The sequence below is a fragment of the Pristiophorus japonicus genome, chromosome 21 (assembly GCF_044704955.1).
Source record: "Pristiophorus japonicus isolate sPriJap1 chromosome 21, sPriJap1.hap1, whole genome shotgun sequence".
Lineage (NCBI taxonomy): Eukaryota > Metazoa > Chordata > Chondrichthyes > Pristiophoridae > Pristiophorus > Pristiophorus japonicus.
Genome location: NC_091997.1, coordinates 750104 through 772853, shown reverse-complemented (window position 1 = coordinate 772853; position 22750 = coordinate 750104). Strand labels below are relative to the sequence as shown.

Genomic DNA, 22750 nt, shown 5'->3' with positions numbered 1-22750 from the left:
AATCCCTCCCTAATCCCAGAGGCAGCCAAGCTAAACATTAAGATAATTGACCCTGATTTTTTGGATTTGGAAGGTGACAATCTTGTATTCCAAATAAGCTTATGGCGCTGTAGATCCATCGAGTATTTGCTCGTGTATATTGTAGCAATACTGATTCCAGTGAAAGTGGGGTGAAGTCTAGGGTTATGATGCTGCTGCCTGAGAAAGCAGTGTACAGACACTATGTCCACCCTTGTATTAACAGCTAAGACCATTTCCCAGTGAAAACTTGTTTAAGCCAAATTGGATACCAGTCGCAGTGGGTTAATTTAATGATGACTGTACTTAGCTGTACCTGGTTGGATGTAATTTATTTAACATGCTTAACAAACATAGCAGCCGTAAACGGTAAACACAGCAGCTTTAGCTAGCTAGCAGCTTAGTGAATGTGAACAGAGTAAGCTGGTTGATACTGGACCACAGAAAGCCAAACTATGTACTGCATGGTTCCCTTAATATCACTGGAAATAGTTACACTGGCTGTTATATATTTTCGTGCCATGGCCATTGCTACCAAGGGCAAACTTAGGCTGCAGCTTACTCAGCTGAATGAGGTTAGCAAATTGCAGGTAACAGAAGTATACTGAGCCCCAGTGCTGCAGTCTGCATAAGGAGATAGAGCGGAGCTGTCCTGGGTGGCCTGTGCAACCTCAGGGAGGCCGCTGCACATTATGTGAAGCTTAGTATATAAATGTGTTCTCCAGCTTCGACTCTTGGTCTGTGTGGGCTAGCCACTTTCAGTCAGAGTAGTGGGAGTACTACAGTAGGCCGTAGTACTCCGAGGCTGAGATTGTGTTTGGGGGCGGGGGGGTGCAAAAAATTGCTCCTATTCATTCTCTCCGTTTTCTCCTGTAGTGTGGGCTCTGAATGGAGCATTAGGCACAACTAGGATGCCATCTGTAGCTGAATAGCTCATTCACAATATACAGGCTCCTTACATAAAGAATGGCTACTTGGATTAGGTATAAAGGACCTCCTGGAGAGATACTCTAGTGTTAGAGGCTTTAAAACAAACAACAATAAGCTGCACAAAGACAATGACTAATCCTCTAGCAGGTTGTACCGCTTCTAAATCTGGGCCAGTGGGCAATGAACTGCCCCGTTCACCTTTAACCTTTCAAAATTAGCCACGGATTATTCTGATTTTTAATTTTTGTTTGATCTAACATTTTCATCCCGAAGATGTATAGTCGTCATATCGGTGGAAACGCTTGTATTTCGCCATCAGTTTCACACACCGTAAAAGGGAATATCTGTAATCTGCAGAGAACATCCAGTGGTCTCATGCTTTTACTAACTGAATACAAATTTGGATGCTTGGCCTGATGAGCATTACAGCAGTAATCTAAAATACTAAGAGCAACCACAAGGATGTCAGTATCCATCCGATCATTTAACACTTAGTTTTAATAGTGTTGTAGAGCTGACTTCTGATTTGTAACCTTTTTAACTGTTTTACTACTGAAATGGTTGGTGTGTATTCTTATAACTGTATTAAGTATTATTGTAAGGAAATGTCTAACAGGGTTGGCGTGGTGCTGAGTCTCTGTGTGAATACTCAATGCCATAAAGTGGGGACAAGTGCAGGTTCAACTCACTCAGTATCCAATCTGTGCTGCATCAAGTGTCTTTGAAAGTGACTATCAGAGAGTCGAATAGTGCCCGGGACACCCTAAAAGCTGGATGCAGACATGATGCATTGGTGATCTCTGAGCAGTCCTGTGCAACTTACCTTGTGCCTGCAACGATGACAGGACAGGTGAATGAAGAAGAAAATAATAAATCTGCAAAAAAGGTGGGGGCGGGTGGGGAGGGGGAACTGAATTAAATGCTGCAAGCAGAAATTTTTAATCTCCAATATATGTTTCAAAATATCAATACTGAATAGAGCCATTCCTGCTTGTGCATGGCACTGATATACTCACCATAGGCAGTCCCTCGAAATCAAGGAAGACTTGCTTCCACTCTAAAAATGATTTCTCAGGTGGCAGTACTGTCCAATACGGGAATTACAGTCTCTGTCACAGGTGGGACGGACAGGCGTTGAAGGAAAGGGTGGGTGGGGAGTCTGGTTTGCCGCACGCTCCTTCCGCTGCCTGTGCTTGTTTTCTGCATGCTCTCGGCGATGAGACTCGAGGTGCTCAGCGCCCTCCTGGATGCTCTTCCTCCACTTGGGGCGTTCTTTGGCAAAGGACTCCCAGGCTATACCTCGGGAGCCTACTGATATACTATATTCTCTTAGACTCATGGTAAAAGTATTTCATGGACCAAGTTGTTTGAGACAGTGTGGGCCCAGTGGCTTTTTTTTGTTGATTGGAGAGAGAAGTGTTTACTGAAAAAGACTTCTACAATTCCTCGATGGTTTAGTTGGTAACGTGCTGAGCCAAATAAACTAGAAGGTCCCCAGGTACAACTGCTGGTCTGTAATGAGTTTGTTTATCGAAGCTGAGGTAATGGCAAGCCTCGGCACTGTAATTAGCCCCAGCACCTATGAGCAAATGACAGGCGCATAGAATCAACCAGAATTCCTACTCGTAGTCGCTATCCATTGACCCTGCTGAAAATGTGTACGTTGAGTATCGAGTGAGGACATCTCTTTGCTAGATTGTGATGCTCCTTTGGTCACATAATGTGCATTCTCTGGCCTGGCGCAGGAGGAATGGTATTGGAGATTGTCTGGTGCCTGTGGAACCATGTTTCTGTATCTTCCAGGAAGGGAGGAATTAAGAATGACAATTTATTTTAAAAAAACTGTGGAGTAAAAAGCCAAATCTTTTATGGGAGCACAGTTCCAGTATGGTGCCTAGTTTGCTGTTGGCTGAGTACATTTGATGTGGTTTTCTGAATGATTACTTTTAAACTGGATAATGACTACATGGTTACATTTAAAGTTTTTGTAAGTTGCAGGCATACACGATCCAGAAAGCTATAATCTTTCTCATTTCCAATTGAACATGTAGATGCAGAAGCCAGTACTTCTATCAATTGCCATCTTAACACATTTTCAAAATGACAATTGCCAGTCTGTTAACTCCATTGATTACTTTTATATTGTACTTGTGACACATCAATAGCCAAATTTTGTATGTAAATGTCCAATAAATGGAAATTCTCGCTAATAAAATACTTTTAGTGCAGAGAAGCATTTATTATAACACGAGTACAGATTCACTACCAGCAGTGTAAGGAATTGTATCGTCTGTGGGGGAGTTGCAGAATTTTCCTGGTCCCTGAGCGGTGCTGTTTCATTGCACATGTTTGGGTTTTATTCCATGAGTTCATGCCCACAAGGAATCAAGTTGAGACTGTCTAAAGTCACTTTATGAAAACAGTTACAGCTAGCAAAAAGAAGAGACTTTTTTCATCCCATCATTATGGACTCGAGTCAAGCCCGTGAGCTAGAGGCAAAAGTGAAGTGCCTTCATCTCCTGAACCACCCAGTCCCCTGTTTGTTTCTGAGGTCATTTGGGTAGAGCACTTCATTACACTTCGGGGACCTAAATTCAAAATCACCTAAACTGTGAGGATTAAGGGGCCTGTTCTCAGGTTCTAACTGAGGCAGGTTTGGGGATTTTTCTTTCTAGATCCTAGTAATCCATGCATATGTTACAAAACTTAGCAGACATAAAGATTACTGGTGTAGATGTTGGGGTTAGTACTCATTTGAACATTTGAAGGAGATTTATAGGGTATGACTATATTTCTGAGTATACGGGATACGCCTTTCATTTGCAAGTGTAATGGATTGTGCTCACTGTTCAAACTTGTAATACTGTCTTCACGTTGATTCTTGCTTTCAATTATTTTTCTGATTTTTGATTTCATGTCCCTCATTTGCTGAAAACAGGAATGCTGCTGGCTGAGGTGTACTCAGGTCAACACCAGCATTGCCACTCGACTGCAATCAGCTGTCACGGGACTGGCTGAGAATAAACTTTGAAACATTCCTTATCATTTGGTTCAAATACCACACCTTGTTGTGCATGTACCTAAGCCATCATGCTGCACTAAACCATAATGTGCACCATTTTAATCTTCTATAATTCTACCTCACTTTATTCAGTTTATAAAAATGTTAGTACAGATGGTATAAACAGAAAACACATTAGGAGTCCATTGATACAATACATGCCTAAAATATGGATTAGAAATCATAATAGGAATGCAAGTTGGACAAATGTATTTAACTTATCCCTGATGACTACACTTTACTTCATTCAGTGTTATACTTCATGTGCGAGTGCTTTCTCTTCTAATTTTCTCTCCTGGAGGCAACAATTCATTCTGGGTTTGGCTCCATGGGTACTGGAACACATTCTGCAGTGTGTTACAGAGCAGTGACATAGAAGGATTGCCATATTGATAAACAACAAGCTCAGAGCAGTTAAGTAATATCCTGTCTATATCACAAGCTATTATTTTGAAACTTGCTTCCCGTGTGTGTTTTGGATAACATAGCACAGTGGCTTTTCTTTATTCGATTCTTTTCCCCTCTCTCCAAGATGTTGATTCTTGCTGCATGCATTTGTACAGTGTCAGGCACTCTTTGACCACTCTTTGACATCAGGCTTCTGTTTATATACTGCATGCTTTGATGAGTCGTGGTGTTGTATAGAATGATTTCACAAGCAGCGATATCACCATTTATTTTTCCTGATATAAGGATACAACTTTCCCCCCCTTTGTCTAATTTACTCAGATAAACAATTTGTAGTATTCATGTGATTTCACCCCCCCCCCCCCCGAGACTTTCTGCATATTATGCCGCAAGAGGCTATTTATTGGAGTAGTTTCGTAATGCTTCTAGATCTTGATCGTTTTTATACTGGCTGGACTTTAAAAGGGGGTTCTGCATTACTTTAAACTGATCCGTTGAAAGGAAAATGACAATTTATCATTAATCTGCTTAAATGCGGATTGGTCGTAGGACTGCAAAGCTATGCACTGAAAATTATGATTTATGGTGGTTGTATTAACCAATTTTGTAGAATAGGTACACCTACACTATGGTATCTCAAATCTGCACATCATCATAGTGATCAATGTCTGGAAACCACACTGCCTGAGTAGAGGTTTCTCCCACATACTCGAAGTAGGTTACGTGGATGACACTGCACATGGCCACAAAGTTCTGTAACAAGACCTTAGGGTGGTTTAATGACTAATAAGTACAACTTCTTATTAGAAAGTATCCTCGGAGAACCTTACAAAGCATAACAAGGTGTATGTTACAATTTAAAAAAAATCTCAACTACTTATTTGTATGCATATTATACTTATTTCCTGTTGCACAGCGAAGACTAGTCAACTCAGCAAAGATTGGGAATCAAATCTGAGATTTTCTGTATGGGCTCAGAATATTGGGTGGTGCCGTAACTCATGAAATCATGATGAGTGCTCTAATATATAAATAATAGGTACACTTTTGAACAATGGAACAAGAAAACTGCATTGTTACATTGTGGTTCTTTTATACCAGTCTTCCATAGAAATGAGTGAGTAGAAATTCTGAACATTTCTTAAATAACTTTATCTATTAGAGCACTCATCATGATTTCATGAGTTACAGCACCACCCAGTATTCTGAGCCCATACAGAAAATCTCAGATTTGATTCCCAATCTTTGCTGAGTTGACTAGTCTTCGCTGTGCAACAGGAAATAAGTACAACATGCATACAAATAAGTAGTTGAGACTTTTTTTTAAATTGTAACATACACCTTGTTATGCTTTGTAAGGTTCTCCGAGGATACTTTCTAATAAGAAGTTGTACTTATTAGTCATTAAGCCGCCCTAAGGTCTTGTTGCAGAACTTTGTGGCCATGTGCAGTGACATCCACGTAACCTACTTCGAGTATGTGGGAGAAACCTCTACTTAGGCAGTGTGGTTTCCAGACATTGATCGCCATGGTGAAGTGCAGATTTGAGATACCATAGTGTATGATCTTTTACAATATTATTTTTAAAGGACATCCTGTGGTCGTTTGGTGTTTTTGTTGTCACTTGAATGTAGCTCATTGGAAAGCAGCACTATGCCCAAGCTCCCAAATGACTTTTTGCGGTCATAGGCGGTCCCTCGAACGAGGATGACTTGCTTCCATGAGAGATCACAGATGTTTCAATGAAGGACCCGATGTTCCAGTCCTGAACTCCAGTTGAGGGGGTGTAAGATGCCTATGCGTGGATTTTTTTAACGTGTGGTGACCGTTGTACACCAGCCACCACATGGGCTTGACAGAGCTAGGTCTTTATCCAGTGGCAAGGGTTAACCAGGACGACTGGCGACCTGCTTTGCTGCACGGACCTAGTGCGCACACATATCGCAGTGTGGGCTGGCCCGTGCTGCCCCTGGGCCCTTGGCTTTTCTGGGCCCCGTACCCTCATTCGCCGCACCTCCGCCCACAATGTCCAAGGGCCCGACGTAGAACAGTAGGGCGAGCAGTGCCTCAGAGCTTCCCAACACTGTTTTGGGATGGAGAGATACGACTTCATGGCAGTAACTCTCCATCGGTTAAATTATGAATTGCACTCATGTTATTGTTGGCATAGAATGGAGACACAGTTACTTTCTGACACATTCTAGTGATCGACAATGGAGTGACATTGGTGGATGCCTCCGAGCTCGGACTGGGATAGTGCAGGGAGACTAAAGAAAATGACTTTGTAAAATGATAATGTGCAGTACAGATGATCCAAAGCACTTTCAGCAAAAGCTATGTATATCTACAAAGCTTGGCAAAGCCATCCAGGGATACGATTGCTGTGCTGATCTTTTCTCTACAATAACTGAATCAAATCTTGAAGATTGGAAGTAGGAGTCTGAGTAGTCATTTAGTTTTGAGATCCTAACTCTGGCAACACTATAATGAAACCAGATCTTGAATACTGGCTTTCTCTGAAGATCTGTGAGATGTTTAGTGCCAGTGTGATGTCATTTGACCTGATGATCAAATTTTACCGAGACAGGTACAGCTGTCAGCAGACTCTAATCTGATCTATTGCATATGAATGCGTGTGACATTTTACAAGGCTGAGTGTTCAAAAATTTGATTTTTGAATGCTGGATCTGACAGTAAGGAGCACATGATTTTATTGTGTTTGATGTCTGAGTTGTCCTTGGTCTCTTGCCTGCTCTGTTTTGACTTTATTTTGCCAACTTGTAGCTTTTCATTCAGCCCAGGTTAAATAATGGCCAAAGCATTGGAGTCAAGAGGCGAAGATTGAACTGCAGTCAGACTATCAGGAGTTATGAAAGAGCTGTGCTGTCAACTTGTTAATCCTATATCTGATTTAAAAACAAAAGAAAATAATAAAAATCTGCCTTGTTGTGCAAATGTTAGGTGTTGTGACATCGTGAGCAGTTGTGCATGCCCCGAGGAATGGGATTGAGACTGGCCAAGCTCATTTTACACAGGCTGAAATTCTCCAATACGCTGGATTTAAGGGTCCTATCATTGCAGGTCCCAAAAGTGAAAGTCAATTGTATGAACCACTGAACCCCACAGTCCTCTGTTGTGATGTATGTTATTTATAATAAGAAATGCCATGTGGCACATTGGACAGACTTGCTTTGAGTGCAGGAAGAATGACATAAAACCTATTGTTTGTGTAAGACGTTATTAAATATCTGTACTACAATGGTTTTCCCTTACTTGGCAAATTGTTTTAGCTGAGGATAAAATGAAGATTCCTGGGTATTGCCTGTAATGCTGAAAAAAATTAGAAGCTCTGCTTACTTTAACTTGTTCACGGTGATGCATGAACTTAAAATAGTTTGGGAAATGGCCATTTTGACCAAATAGTTAAATTACTATTTAAGATTCAGGTGCCACACCTCAGTGCCTAGAAAAATGCATTTCATATTGAGTCATAGGAATTAATAACTGAGCAGCCATTACGTGCTGGCAGACTGCGTGCATTTAGACTGCAAGTTTAGTATCAATGCTTTCACACTGATGCTGAACTGACAGTGTAAAGCCAGAGTCAGGGCCCAACCTGCAAGGGATAGTCTTGCATCAGTTCAGTTTGACACGATATGGAGTGTAGTCCAGAGCGGTGTCAAATCTGGTTTACAAAGTGCATGGATGTCCACTGAACCCCACATACACTTTATAAACTTAACCTGATCTTAATTTAAATATTTAGAGAGCGAAGCTTATCCCCTTCCTGTGCGTGTGTGAGTGAGAGAGATGCATTATGACAATTGTAGTTTTATTGCCTCATTACAGCAGTAAGCAAGCCTCTGTGGCATTGAAGTGAAGCTCCAGCACACATCAAAACCCACACTCCAGGTGCCAGACTACCCATGAATAATACCACTGGAGACCACCTAGATTACTGCATAATCCTTTATAGCAGTTTGACCGCGGTTTGTGCATACAGTTGAAATGTCTTTTGTAAGGCTTTGCGTTGCTATGTGTAACGTGTTGTTGCAACAACGAGCATGATTTGATTTTAAGAAAAAGCTATGTAGTCTGCATCCCTCTATTGCAGAAGGAGGATGTCCTTGGGGATGTAGGTTAGAAAATCAAAGTCCTGTTGGGCGGCATCTCGATATCCAGTAAAGTGTTAGTGTCAACTGTTCATGCAGTCAGAATCAATCAGGTAGCTGAGAAAAACAAAGCATAAGAAGGTTTGCTACGGGAAGTCTGTGTACAATTGAAAAGAAAATGTTTTACAAAACTGAAATTGTTCATATTTTAGATAGAATTTTGGATCATGCCAATGATGGGAGCTTTTTGCTTTTTTAAAAAAAGCTGAGAAATTTATAGATTCTCAAAACTACCTGATATTCTTGGTTTGCCATTCACAAAAGTGGTGGCTCACTTTTCAGTGTGTTTTTAAAATTTCAGAAAATCTTTATGAATTATTTTTGTAGTCTTTGTTCTTATACTGTTAGTTGGTTTCCCAGGAGTGCCCCATTGAAACTGGAAAAAATTACAAGATGTTGAGGGGAATTTTAAATTACTAACTCGGGGCTTGAACAGTGTGTTTTTAAAAAAAAACTCTTTCTATTCCCTGCAAATTTCCATCCTCTCCTGAAAGCAGAGAACCATGCTGGTGTGGTGATCCACTAGTGACAGCTGTCCTCTGACACCTCACACATGTGAGCCTTGGCAGTGAGTGTCAGCACACCGTTTCACCATGGATGAGGGAGAAGCTGAGGAGGTGCAGCAATCGCTGCCCCAGTGATCCTGTTCTCACCCAGTATCCATATCCACTTACAGACAGGAGTCACAGCCGGCAGTCAGGAGTGGGAACATTGGCTGATCCTGTTTGCATTTACGCTTGCTGAAAGGACACCGAGGCCAAATGTAGTGCAACAGTTGATATCAGCTAACTTAGCACATACTACCTTATTAAACCTGAACTCTCCTGTCTGAATGCTTCATTTCACACAGCAGTATCATTGCCCACTGAGCTATGAAGGGAGTAACATGATGAGATTTTTTTCCCCATAGAATCATAGAATAGTACAGCACATCGAGTGTGCGCCGGCTCTGTCGAAGAGCAGTCCAGTTAATCCCACTCCCCTGCTCTTTCCCCATATCCCTGCCAATTTTTCACCTTCAAGTAATTATCCAATTCCCTTTTGAAGACTACTATTGAATCTGTATCCACCACCCTATCGGGCACTGCATTCCGAATCCTAACTACTCGTTGTGTTAAAAAATAATTTCTGTTGTCGCCTCTGGTTCTTTTGCCAACCACTTTCCAATCACTTTCATTATACAGAAATCCCAATTTAAAAGGCGGTAAAGGATGGGACATGAGATTACACTTAAGGATTCTCTCAGTTCCTGATCATGGCTGTTATTTCCTGATAAATGCATGTGGCATCATTGTGTAACGAATAACATTTTTAAAAAGGCAGCTAAGCAAATACCAACATGGTGAAAGAAAGTCAAATGAAGCCATCACTGGGCCTCATGGTTAGACCCAACCGAAGCATTGCCAGAGGACTGGGTGCAGTTGGAGTATGGCATATGAGGAAACGAATTTGAAATAAAACATAATGCAATGGCGAGAAAAAAAAGTGGTGGTCTAAAGTTTATCTGCAAAGCAGCAGGGCTTAAGATATTTTTGGGAAAAAGCAGATCCCTGCTAAAATTTTGGACGGACGTTAAACCAAAAGCAGCAGACATCTGTTTTTTGGAAAGTTCAGGCTGAATTTGGGACATATTAAGCTCTGTTTTTCTCAGGAGACTACTCTGGTCGCATTCTTGGGACAGAACTGCGCCTCCACATCTTTCTTTTCAATTTTCGCAATGTGTACAATTACCCTTTCAGGAGTCGGGCGTGTTAAGGATGGGAAAAGTTCCAATTTCTTGTGCTGGATGGAGGTTCTGTTTGACTAGTTTTGCATCAGTGCAGTGAATCAGAGTGTGTCCATTACAGGAGCTATTGATATCCAAACACAAGGAATTGGCCCAGGCTGGTGTGTGTCAGGTGTGATGTCAGAACATAAGAATTAGGAGCAGGAGTAGACCATACAGCCCTTTGAACCTGCTCCGCCATTCAATATGATGGCTGATGTTCGACTTCAACTCCACTTTCCCGCCTGATCCCCTCGAGTCCAAAAATCTATCTCTCAACCTTGAATATACTCAAAGTAAATTGTCAGTGTTTGTAAGAACTAAGTATAATGCCATTAAGAAATTGGCCATTTATCAGTCTTTGGTTTCTCATGGGGAAGGTGTAGGAGGAAGATGGTGTGGTCAACCATTTTAAAGGGCTGCAGACTGAACGAGGAGGGCTAGTGCACCGTGGTCAAAGTTAAATAGGATGTCATTTGCCACATAGAATGGTCACTTAGATGAGACCCTATTAATGGGAACTGTATGGTGAGTGCTGTTGGCCCATGCACAGTATTGATGAGGCTGATCCTTTTCACTCCTAACGTCTTGACACATGCAGGTTCTGGCACAGGTCACTTCCTAGTGATCAGGAGCACTCTAGCCTGGTGAGCTGAGGTCAACGAATTCACAATCCTGGAATTGAACCTGGGACCTTCTAGTTTGGACGGTTTAATGGTATACTGACTTTTCCTTGTTCAATAGGAGAGTTGCGAGGAACAATTCTATAAGATAGATCGCGTTAGAGTTCATGAGTAATTAAAATCTCCTGTTCTTATCCGAGAACTATAACCTGTTAATTCAGTGCTCAAAAGGCATTGCTGCTACTTTGTTGAGGATTTTTTAATTTTGATGCATTCGTATTGTATCCCTTTCATTCACTTGCCACTTTAAACTGAAAATCTTACATATCGATTCGGTCCCATCTTCAAGTAAACCTGTCTTCAGAGTTAGAAAATTCATTGTCATATTGCTTCACCTTTCTTGTTTCCGTTCCCTGCACCTACTCCTTTCGCCCTCTCATTTTCGATCAAGTTATGAATATGCATGCAGCATTGGATTGCAGACCCTTCGAAGTAAATGTCAGGAGATTTTAGCAGACAAATTCTTGCGTGTTTCAGAAGTTACAACTCCTCTATCCAGTGATGTTATCTCTGCACTTGTACCCCTGTATCTCACTCTATGGAGTGCCGGATCCACTCATGAAGATATATGACCAAAACAAGGACAAACATACTGAGAGAAAGAATTCAAGTTACCAAATGCCCATTAACAAAGTCAGTATTTATACCGATATCTGGGCTTTGCAATCCGGACACTGAACTCAAATCTAAGTCAGCAGATTCTAAACATCACAAGTGCAATTAGACTTTGCTAATGGACCGTGATAGCTTTGATCTGTAGGTTGTAATGGAGTAGTTGGTAATCTGGAGCGGTTTCTGATATAAAAGCAAAATACTGAGGATGCTGGAATCTGAAATAAAAACAGAAAATGCTGGAAATACTCAACGGGCCAGGCAGCATCTGTGGAGAGAGAAACAGTTAATGTTTCAGCTCGATGACCCTTCGAGAGAACTACTGATGAAAGGTCATCGACCTGAAACGTTAACTCTGTTTTTCTCTCCACAGATGCTGCCAGATCTGTCTACTGTTCATGATATGCTGGATTCATGCCACACTGGGAAAACGGCGCAGCCCGGACCTGGACGCCCGTTTTTCGCGCCACAAGGTGCGCCTGAAAAAAACTCACCTATTCTCTGGCTCCCTGCAGGTCCTCTGGAGCTGGGCGCGGCGCAGCATGAGCTGTGGGGGGAGGAGCCAGGTCCCTGCGCTGAAAACAGTGCCGGGACCTCAGCACATGCGCGCGACATGCGTGCAGTAACTCCAGGCGCCCAAAACTGTGGAAGGGGCCCGAAGCACGCAGCCCCTAGCCCTGGCCGAATGGCCTCACTGGGGCTGCATCCATAAGGCTCACCTCCCACCCGACCCGACTTGACTCCCGCTCCACAGACTGGACCCGACCCGACCCGACCCCCGCTCCCCCCACCCCGGCGACCCGACCTCCGCGACTCGCTCCCCCGCCCCGGGACCCAAGACCCGACGCCACCTACCTGTAAATCCAGCGCAAAGTCTTGGGCCCGGCCATTCACTCTCCTCTCCTTCCTTCCCTCACTCCCTCCCTCCCTCCTTTCGCCTTCCCTCCCTCCCTACCTCCCTCCCTACCTCCCTACCTCCCTCCCTACCTCCCTACCTCCCTCCCTCCCTCCCTCCCTCCCTCCCTCCCTCCCTCCCTCCCTCCCTCCCTTCTCTCCTTCCCTCCCTTCTCTCCTTCCCTCCCTCATAAGAACATAAGAATTAGGAACAAGAGTAGGCCATCAAGCCCCTCGAGCTTGCTCCGCCATTCAACAAGATCATGGCTGATCTGGCCGTGGACTCAGCTCCACTTACCCGCCCGCTCCCCATAACCCTTAATTCCCTTATTGGTTAAAAATCTATCTATCTGTGATTTGAATACATACAATGAGCTAGCCTCAACTGCTTCCTTGGGCAAAGAATTCCACAGATTCACAACCCTCTGGGAGAAGAAATTCCTTCTGAACTCTGTTTTAAATTGGCTCCCCCGTATTTTGAGGCTGTGCCCCCGAGTTCTAGTCTCCCCGACCAGTGGAAACAACCTCTCTGCCTCTATCTTGTCTATCCCTTTCATTATTTTAAATGTTTCGAGAAGATCACCCCTCATCCTTCTGAACTCCAATGAGTAAAGACCCAGTCTACTCAATCTATCATCATAAGGTAACCCCCTCATCTCGGAATCAGCCTAGTGAATCGTCTCTGTACCCACTCCAAAGCTAGTATATCTTTCCTTAAGTAAGGTGACCAAAACTGCACGCAGTACTCCAGGTGCGGCCTCACCAATACCCTGTACAGTTGCAGCACGACCTCCCTGCTTTTGTACTCCATCCCTCTCGCAATGAAGGCCAACATTCCATTCGCCTTCCTGATTACCTGCTGCACCTGGAAACTAATTTTTTGGGTTTCATGCACAAGGACCCCCAGGTCCCTCTGCACCACAGCATGTTGTAATTTCTCCCCATTCAAATAATACTCCCTTTTACTGTTTTTTTTCTCCAAGGTGGATGACCTCACATTTTCCGACATTGTATTCCATCTGCCAAACCTTAGCCCATTCGCTTAACCTATCTAAATCTCTCTGCAGCCCCTCCCTCCCTGCTCTCTCCTTCCCTCCCTCCTCCCTCCTCTCTCTTCCCTCCCTCCCTCTCTCCTCCCCCTCCCTCCTTCCCTCTCTCCCCCTTCCCCTCCCTCCCTCCCTCCCTCCTCCCCTCCCTCCTCCCCTCCCTCCTCCCCTCCCTCCTCCCCTCCCTCCTCCCCTCCCTCCTCCCCTCCCTCCTCCCCTCCCTCCTCCCCTCCCTCCTCCCCTCCCTCCTCCCCTCCCTCCTCCCCTCCCTCCTCCCCTCCCTCCTCCCCTCCCTCCTCCTCCCCTCCCTCCTCCTCCCCTCCCTCCTCCTCCCCTCCCTCCTCCTCCCCTCCCTCCTCCTCCCCTCCCTCCTCCTCCCCTCCCTCCTCCTCCCCTCCCTCCTCCTCCCCCCCTCCTCCTCCCCCCCTCCTCCTCCCCTCCCTCCTCCTCCCCTCCCTCCTCCTCCCCTCCCTCCTCCCCTCTCTCCTCCCCTCTCTCCCCCCCCTCCCCTCTCCCCCCCCCTCCCCTCTCTCCCCCCCTCCCCCTCTCTCCCCCCCCCCCCGCCCTCCTCTCCTCTCATCCTCCTCTCCTCTCGTCCTCCCCTCCCGCCCTCCTCTCCTCTCGTCCTCCCCTCCCGCCCTCCTCTATTCGCTGTCAGAAATACAGACACTGACAGACAGAGTGAGAGAGACACACACACACACAGACAGACAGAGAGATAGATGGACTGACAGAGACACACTGGGGGGGGTCGTCCCAGCGTGCTGTTGGAGGGCTGATTGATTTATTGGTTGATTTATTGATGTATTTATCATTTATTATTGATGATGGCTCTTTATTTGTAAAACTGAAGTATTTAATGTTTGTAAACTTCCCTTTAAACCCCCCCCATTCCCTACGCCTGATTTGTAATCTACGCCTGATTTTCTAAGTGTAGACAAGGTTTTTCTGAGCGTACAAAAATCTTCACTTACTCCATTCTAAGTTAGTTTGGAGTATGTTTTCACTGCCTAAACTTTCAAAACGGACGTAAATGGCCGGACACGGCCCCTTTTGGAAAAATAAATCTGTTCTAACTGACTAGAGCTGGAGCAAACTAAATGCCAAGAATTGCAATTTCTAAGATACTCCATTCTAAACCTGTTGCTCCAAAAAAACAGGAGCAACTCAGGCCGAAACTTGGCCCCTGTAAATGGACAAAGAGACACAGTACTGTCATATAAGAGTTTGAAATGATTGTGTAGTATACTCTTTCCCCCCCCCCCCCGCCCCCCCCCTCAAATGGCTGTTCATGATGTTAATGGAGGACTGAAAAGGTCTGCCCCTTGGGTTCAGCAAACTGCTGCACTCGGGACTCTCTCATTCCAGCTATTTCCTGTGCTGTCTGGGACAAACTCGCTCGCTTGCAGACAAACTCCACTGAGGATTCCAGCATTCCAGTCCCAGCTTCAGACTTGTTTTTGAGGTTAGCAAATGCTGCCTCTATCTAAGCCTTAAACTTATATGTGATTAATTCCCTCCTCCACTCTTGCTAACCCCTACATCAAAAAATTGTTTCAACAGTTAAAAGTTTGATGCCGTTTTATAAGGTACCTGATGTTGGTGTGTTCCAGCCCTGGTGAGAGTGAAACATAGCCCAGGGCACTAAATGTGGTGAGAGTACCAGACCCAGCAACATTCCATAACTTCACATCTGATGAGAGGCAACACTTTTAGTTCTACAGAATGAGGAAATCAGTAAGGTGTGTAAACAATAGGCTCCAAGGGCATAATGTTTGTTGCAGACAGGATTTAACTTGTTGCGGGGGGAGGGGTGTACAGGAAAACAAACTGCAGAACACTACAAGTTCTGAAAGAGCAACTTATTTTTGACAATAGATTTCTTGCTGAATAATACTCCTGAAAAGAAATGCAAATGTAAGAAGTCAGTATGGAAACAGGTCAAGCGTAGTTATGCTGAACATTTAGAATTATATTTTACAGCCAAGGAGGAGGCCATTCATAGAAACATAGAAAATAGGTGCAGGAGTAAGCCATTTGGCCCTTTGAGCCTGCACCGCCATTCAATGAGTTCATGGCCCATTAGCACCTGTGCCAGCTCTCTAAAAGGGCTATCCACTTTCCCATTCAACTGCCTTTTCCCCACACCCTTTTAGTCTTTTCCTTTTCAAATATTTATCCAAGTTCCTTTTAAAATTCATTATGGACTGTGCTTCCACCACTGTTTCTTCTCGAGCATTCCATGTCCTAACAATCCTCAGAGTAAAATCTCTTCTCTCCTTTTTGATGAATATCTTAAATTTCAGCCCTTTAGTTACAGACTCACTAACCAGTGGAAATTGTTTTTCCAATTTACTATATCAAATTCTCATAATTTTTGACATTTCTATAGATTTCTATTCGATTAATTGTTTTGACAGTTCATTCCTTCCATTTGACTCCCGTGTTCTGAAAGCAATATAGAATCTGCCTAGTCTGAGACAGGTGGTATACCAAATCAGCTGCTACTGGACCAGGAAAAGAAAAGAAAATCTGTGCCAAAGGCTAGAAAACATTGAGGTGAGAATTCTTTGAAAAATCTGTTCAAAATGCAACGATAAAAGTTATGCAGTGGTCTGTACTTGTAACATCATGTGCAATATTTGCTAATATTAATCAGCAACAGCAACTTGTATTTATATAGCATCTTTAACATAGTAAAGCATCCCAAGGTGTTTCACAGGAGCGTTATCAAACAAAAATTGATACCGAGCCACATGCGATATTAAGGCAGAAGAGGTAGGTTTTAAGGAGAGTCTTAAAAGGAGGAAGGAGAGGCGGAGAGGTTTAGGGAAGGAATTCCAGAGCTTAGAGCCTTGGTAGCTGAAGGCACACCTACCAATGGTGGAGCGACTGATATTGGGGATGCTCAAGAGGCCAGAATTAGAGGAGCGCAGATCTCTTGAAGGGTTGTGGGGCTGGAGGAGATGAGGGAAAGACCATGGAGGGATTTGAAAACAAGGATGAGAATTTAAAATTGGCTCCCGTTGCTTAACCGTACGTCATCGAGCACAGTAGTGATGGACTTGGTGCGCGTTAGAAGGCAGCAGAGTTTTGCATGACCTCAAGTTTACGGAAGGTAGAACATGGGAGGCCGGCCAGGAGTGCGTTGGACTAGTCAAGTCTAGAGATAACGACATGGATAAGGCTTTCAGCAGCAGGTGAGCTGAAGCAGGGACGGAGTCAGGAGATGTTTTAGAGGTGCAAATAGGCGGTCTTAGTGAAGGCTCGGCTATGTGGTTAGAAGCTCATCTCCAGGTCAAACACGACACCAAGGTTGCGAACAGTCTGGTTCAGCCTCAAACATTTGCCAGGGAGAAAGATGGAGTTGGTGGCTAGGGAACCGAGTTTGTGGCGAGGACCCAAGACAATGGCTTCGGTCTTTCCAATATTTAGTTGGAGAAAATTTCTGCTCACCCGGTACTGAATGTCGGATAAGAAGTCTGAGGGGCCGAGAGAGGTGGTGGTGAGGTAGAGCTGGATGTTGTCAGTGTACATGTGGAAACTGACAGTGTTTTTGGATGACGTCGCTGAGGGGTAGATGAAAACTGGAGACAGGATTTTTAAGCTAGTGGATGAAATGCCGATAAGCAGACTGATTTGTCCTGGCTGGTGCTGATTGAATCATTTTGCTTCCTTTTTGTTCATGTTCTATCCATCTTCCTTTCACTTTCTCCTTTGTTTATCTATCTGTTATCCCTTTAAAGCAGAATGTAAATGTCCTACATTATATGGTTCAAACAGCTCAATAAACCTCAAACTGTCTTTTATTTAAACCAAATCAGTCAGTTCCAATTTCAGTGTGAAAGTAATGAATGTTTATGTATGTATACTATAATTTGAGGTTGTGGTTTGTTTAGTTCAAGAGTTAGGTGCTTGATTCCAGCGTATAACATCCTGTATGGACCAGGGATAGTTTGCACAAAGGAATATGTCTGTGGTAGCAGATTTATTCTGTACTGTAATGAAACCTGTGCCTCAGAATTGGCTGGAAACTTTTTTTCACATGGGAATGTGAGTATACAGACAATACAATGAGATTATTCTAGTTTTTCCTCTGAATTATAGCTTATTAATTTGAGTGTTTTCTACTTGAGCATGAGATGTAGGATACATGTTATTGTATACTTTTAATTTCCTGTTTTTCTTGTACTGTTAGTACATTCTGCAGACTGTTAGATTTTTGGACTTGTACAATGATCAGATTGGAATTTCACATGCAATATTTAGTGTTGTCATTTTTAATTGACATGAATTGAGTTGAATATTCTGCCTTCTAACACGTCGTTTGAGTTTTGATATTACTTCATGTATTATATTGCTTTAACTACAATAAAACATTTCAGACGGTCTTTGTGAGTGCTGATGACTATTCGACCAAGGGGGCAGCACAGTTGAGCCCAATCCAAACATCTAGCAAGAGTCAGTTTGATAGAAAAAAAGGAGTGAGAATCCTGACCATTTTCCTTTCCCTAAACTGGGCACTTAGCCTAATTGTAACATCCTACTGTTGCCCCAGATTAAGATTGCCTAATTCAGCGCATATCAGGTCCCTTCCTCGTCTGTGAGGTTTAACAACTCACTGGATGAGCTATTGGGGAGCATAATTCTCTTTTACAAAGAATTTCAGAAGTCATTACTGTCTAATACCCTGTTTGTATCACTGCGCTGTCTCTGGACGTGGCAAATAAGATGGTGCATCTGTCCCCGAAGGCGGGCATCAACTGTGGGATGCTTTAATTCACTCCTTAAGAGGCAAAACCCCACTGACAACAAAGATAACTGGTCATCAGTTCCATGCCGTTTCACATTACTGACACATACTGATCTTGCCTCAAATCATTAATGATCCGGGCGGCCAAAATCACAAAGTAGCAAAGATGACTTTTGTCCGCCTATGTAGTTTATAAAGGTCTGATGTGACGGTGGATTTTGCAGCAGGTGCTTAAATCAGTTTAGTTCCTCATTCTGGATGTGCAATATGTACTGTGGCGCAAACATTTCTAAAAGTAGCAAATAAAACCTTTTTTGAATTGTCTGAAGCATTTTAAAAGTAGTAACTTAACTATCAGAAAACTGCCAGTAATGTAACTGTTTTGAACTATAGAGTTTGTAGTTCACTTGCTAAATTTGTTAACGTTTTTAAGTGTTTAGTTATTCAGTGGGAGTGGACATTCCTTTCCTTATCCAGACAAGTAACTTACAGGTTTAAAAACAGTAACACACACCAGTGAATTATTGCTTAAGGATTTGTTATGCTTGCCCTACTGAAATATTTTCAAACAGCGTGTTAACCCTGCATCATTTAAAACAATTGAAAAACCAAGAATAACAACACCAGTAACGACTGAACATGGCTGCAATACCTATCCCAGATACACCCTTTCTGTAGGTCTCTGACAGGACATGCCCAGACAGTGAAGCAGGTCACTGTCGTTTCATCACTGTTGAACTTGATGTTGCTTTGGGTATGCTTGAAATTCCACCGAAACTGCAGCTCTCAACAGATTGGCCAGATTCCAGCCAAAACTGATGGAAAGGCTGCTGCACCGCACTCTTGTTTCAATTCCTGCTGTACAAATACCCATGGAGATGATGATTTTATGGGTGTTTCACACTTGTGAAAGAACACCAGTTAAAGTAATTGTCACCGAAAGGTAACTAATCCCACACAGTTGGTTTGTTTAACTAGCAGCTTTCAAGGCGATAAAGACTGGATGAAATTACGAGGACGTGGCTGGCGGCTGTGTGGAGGGAGGGGGGAGGGGGGCGTGGAACACAGAAACAGATGCAGCTTTCGGAGTAGTTTATATCCAGTTTTATGGTCGGATATTTTCACACCTACTGTTGCTTAAGCTATTACAAAATTAGTGGGTGTGTGGACGAGGGCGGGTGGGGGAGCGGGGGCGTGGCGTGTGAGCGGGGGAATGGCGTGTGAGAGCGGCGCTGAGGCTGAAAAACAACTCTGCTGGTTTTCTGCCAGTAGTGGTATGAGAGGAGTATTCTGATAACTTATCAGAAAATTTGCCAGTTTGTGGTCCAACGACAACTGATGTTTCTTTGGATTTGGGTACTTTGAGAACACGTTTCACAATTTGTACTGTGCGCTCTGCTGCACCATTTGAAGCAGGGTGGTACAGTGTAACTTTGGTATGTTTCACACCATTTCTGCTCATGAACTGTGAGAACTTGTCTGAACAAAATTGCAGCCCATTATCAGACACAATTTCTTCTGGGAGTCTATGAAGAAAACAATCTTCGCAAATTGCTGAGTGTTTTGCTTTTGTTAATTTTCGCATTGGAAACTCCGCTATCCACTTTTTAAAAAATTTGTTCCGGGATGTGGGCATTGCTGGCAAGGCCAGCATTTATTGTCCTTGAGAAGGTGGTGGTGAGTCGTCTTATTGAACCGCTGCAGTTCTTGTGGTGAAGGAACTCCCACAGTGCTGTTAGAAAGGGAGTTTCAGGATTTTGACCCAGCAATGATGAAAGAACGGCGATATATTTCCAAGTCAGGATGGTGTGTAACTTGGGGATTTTGCAGGTTATGGTGTTGCCATGCACCTGCTGCCCATGCCCTTCTCGGTGGTAAAGGTTGCAGGTTTGGGAAGTGTTGCCAAAGAAGCCTTGGTGAGTTGCTGCAGAGCATCTTGTAGATGGTACACACTGCACCACGGTGCACCAGTGGTGGAGGGAGTGAATGTTGAAGGTGGTGGATGGGGGGCCAATCAAGCGGCTGCTTTGTCATCGATGGTGTCGAGCTCCTTGAGTGTTGTTGGAGCTGCACTCATCCAGGCAAGTGGAGAGTATTCCTTCACACCCCTGACTTGTGCCTTGTAGATGGTGGAAAGGCTTTGGGGAGTCAGGAGGTGAGATACTCGCCGCGAATATCCAGCCTCTGATCTGCTCTTGTTGCCCCAGTATTTATGTGGCTGGTCCAGTTAAGTTTCTGGTCAATGGTGACCCCCCAGGATGTTGATAGTCGAATGACTATCCATCACCTATGAACAATTGCTGTCCTTCTAGCTAGCAAAATCTATATGCAATCTTTGCCATTTCCGTGGCTGTAATTGTACTGATGATGGTTTCTTGCTCACTGATTGACATGTTATACACTGACTGACTTTATACTCTTATCTCTTTATCTATACCTGGCCACCATAAGTAACTGTGTGCAAAACTCTTGATCAAGCACATTCCCAGGTGCTGGCCATGAAGATCTCCTAACAATTTAGACCTGAACCTATTTGGGATAACCACTCTTGTTCCCCACATGATACAATCTTTAATCACTGACAATTAATTCCTACAAACGAAGTATGAACGAATATCTTCTTCTGATACCTGGTTTGGCCATCCATTTGCTATCTAATCATACACCTTTGACGTAACTGGGTAACGTTTGGATGCCCAACCAATCTCTTCAGCTGTGACTGGCAGTTCATCAATGTATGAAAAATAGAAAACTTCATCCCTATTGGGTGTAACTTGTGATGGGGATGGCAATCTGGACATAGCATCAGCATTACTGTGATCAGCTGATCATCTGTACTCAATCACACATATATGCTGACAAAATCAACACCCATCTCTGCATTCGGGCTGCAGCTAAGGTTGGAACTGGGCTTTTTGGATAGAGGATAGCTGTCAGGGGCTTATAGTAAACTAATGACCAAACAAGTATTTGTGAAACTTCTTGACCCGAAAGATCAATGCCAAAGCTTTCCTTTCGATCTGCGCATAATTCCACTCAATAGCTCTGTAAAAGCAATTGGTCTCTCCTCCCTATTATCAAATACATGAGGGATCAGTGCCCCAACTCCAAACGGAGAGGCATCACATGCTAGCTTGATCTCCTTAGATACGTCATAGAAAGTACCATGATAGTTCTCTATTAACTGGCTTTTACACTTTTCTGTGTCGCATTCTTTCGTCCACTTCCAAGTTACCTGCATTTTTTTCCTCGCTCATTCACTGTAGCCAAATTTGGGACGAATTTTCCGTAATAATTCAAAAGACCCAAAAATGAAAGAAGTTCAGAGACATTCTTGGGAGTGGGTGCATTTCTGATTGCATCCAACTTTCCCTTGGTTGGATGTAAAAACCATCTTTGTCTACTCTGTGCCCTAAGTACTCCTGAGTTTTGAAACATCTCATACTTGTGAGTCGTCACTCGTACTCCGTGCTTCTCTAGCCATTTGAGCACTTTATTCAATACCTTATCATGGATTTGCCTGTTTGGTGCTGAAATGAGTATGTCATCTGAATAACACGCTATGCCTTCAATCCCTTGCAAAATTTGGTTCATCACCCCTGGAATATGTCGGGAGTGGAAGGCACTCCTAATGGTAGCCTATTGAATTGATATAGGCCTAAGTGAGCATTTATGGTCAAGCATGACTTGGACTCTTCATCTAACTCAAGTTGTAGGTAGGCATTTGTTAGATCTATGTGAAAAGATCTGGCCACCTGTCAGCGTTGTGAATAAATCTTCCACATTTGGCAAAGTATTGGATAGATTACACTCTGAACCTGGTGTACTATTACCTTACAGTTACAGAAAACAGAGAGCAGGGACAAACTGGTCTTTTTCAGGTTGGCAGGTTGTAACAGGTGTGTCGCAGGGATCAGTGCTGGGGCCTCAGCTATTTACAATCTATATTCATGACCTAGATGAAGGGACTGAGTGGAATGTATTGAATTTCAAATCCAGATGGAGGTGAGAAATTTGGACCTAACCAGCCTACTAAGCTTAAATAAAGGAGACTATGAAGGTATGAGGACAGATTGAGTAAAGTGGACTGAGAAAATAGATTAAAGTGTAGGACGGTTGATGAACAGTGGTGTACATTTAAGGAGATATTTCACAACTCTCAAGAAAAATATATTCCAGTGAAGAGGAAAGGGTGCAAGAGAAAAGATAGCCATCCGTAACTAACTAAAGAAATAAAGGACGGTATCAAATTAAAAACAAGGGCATACAAAGTGGCCAAAACTAATGGGAGGACAGAAGACTGGGAAGCTTTTAAAAGCCAGCAAAGAACAACAAAAAAAAATGATTAAGAAAGGGAAGATAGACTATGAAAGTAAACTAGCACAAAATATAAAAACAGATAAGAGTT

General features: G+C 43.4%; 1 protein-coding gene across 5 annotated transcripts in view; it reads left to right on the top strand.

Annotated features, from left to right (window-relative positions):
• The window catches only part of wipf2b (WAS/WASL interacting protein family, member 2b), a 58492-nt gene that overhangs the window by 5644 nt on the left and 30098 nt on the right, over window positions 1–22750 (top strand). The window contains exons 2-3 of one of the 5 annotated variants that reach the window (XM_070864236.1): window positions 15153–15331; window positions 16010–16148. The exons of 1 other annotated variant lie outside the window; for it this stretch is intronic. The gene's annotated coding sequence lies outside the window, so the exon portion shown is untranslated. Of the gene's footprint in view, window positions 1–4310; window positions 4423–11042; window positions 11072–15152; window positions 15332–16009; window positions 16149–22750 lie in introns of those variants that run through there. 3 more of the 5 variants (XM_070864234.1, XM_070864237.1, XM_070864235.1) reach the window with 3 other exon arrangements.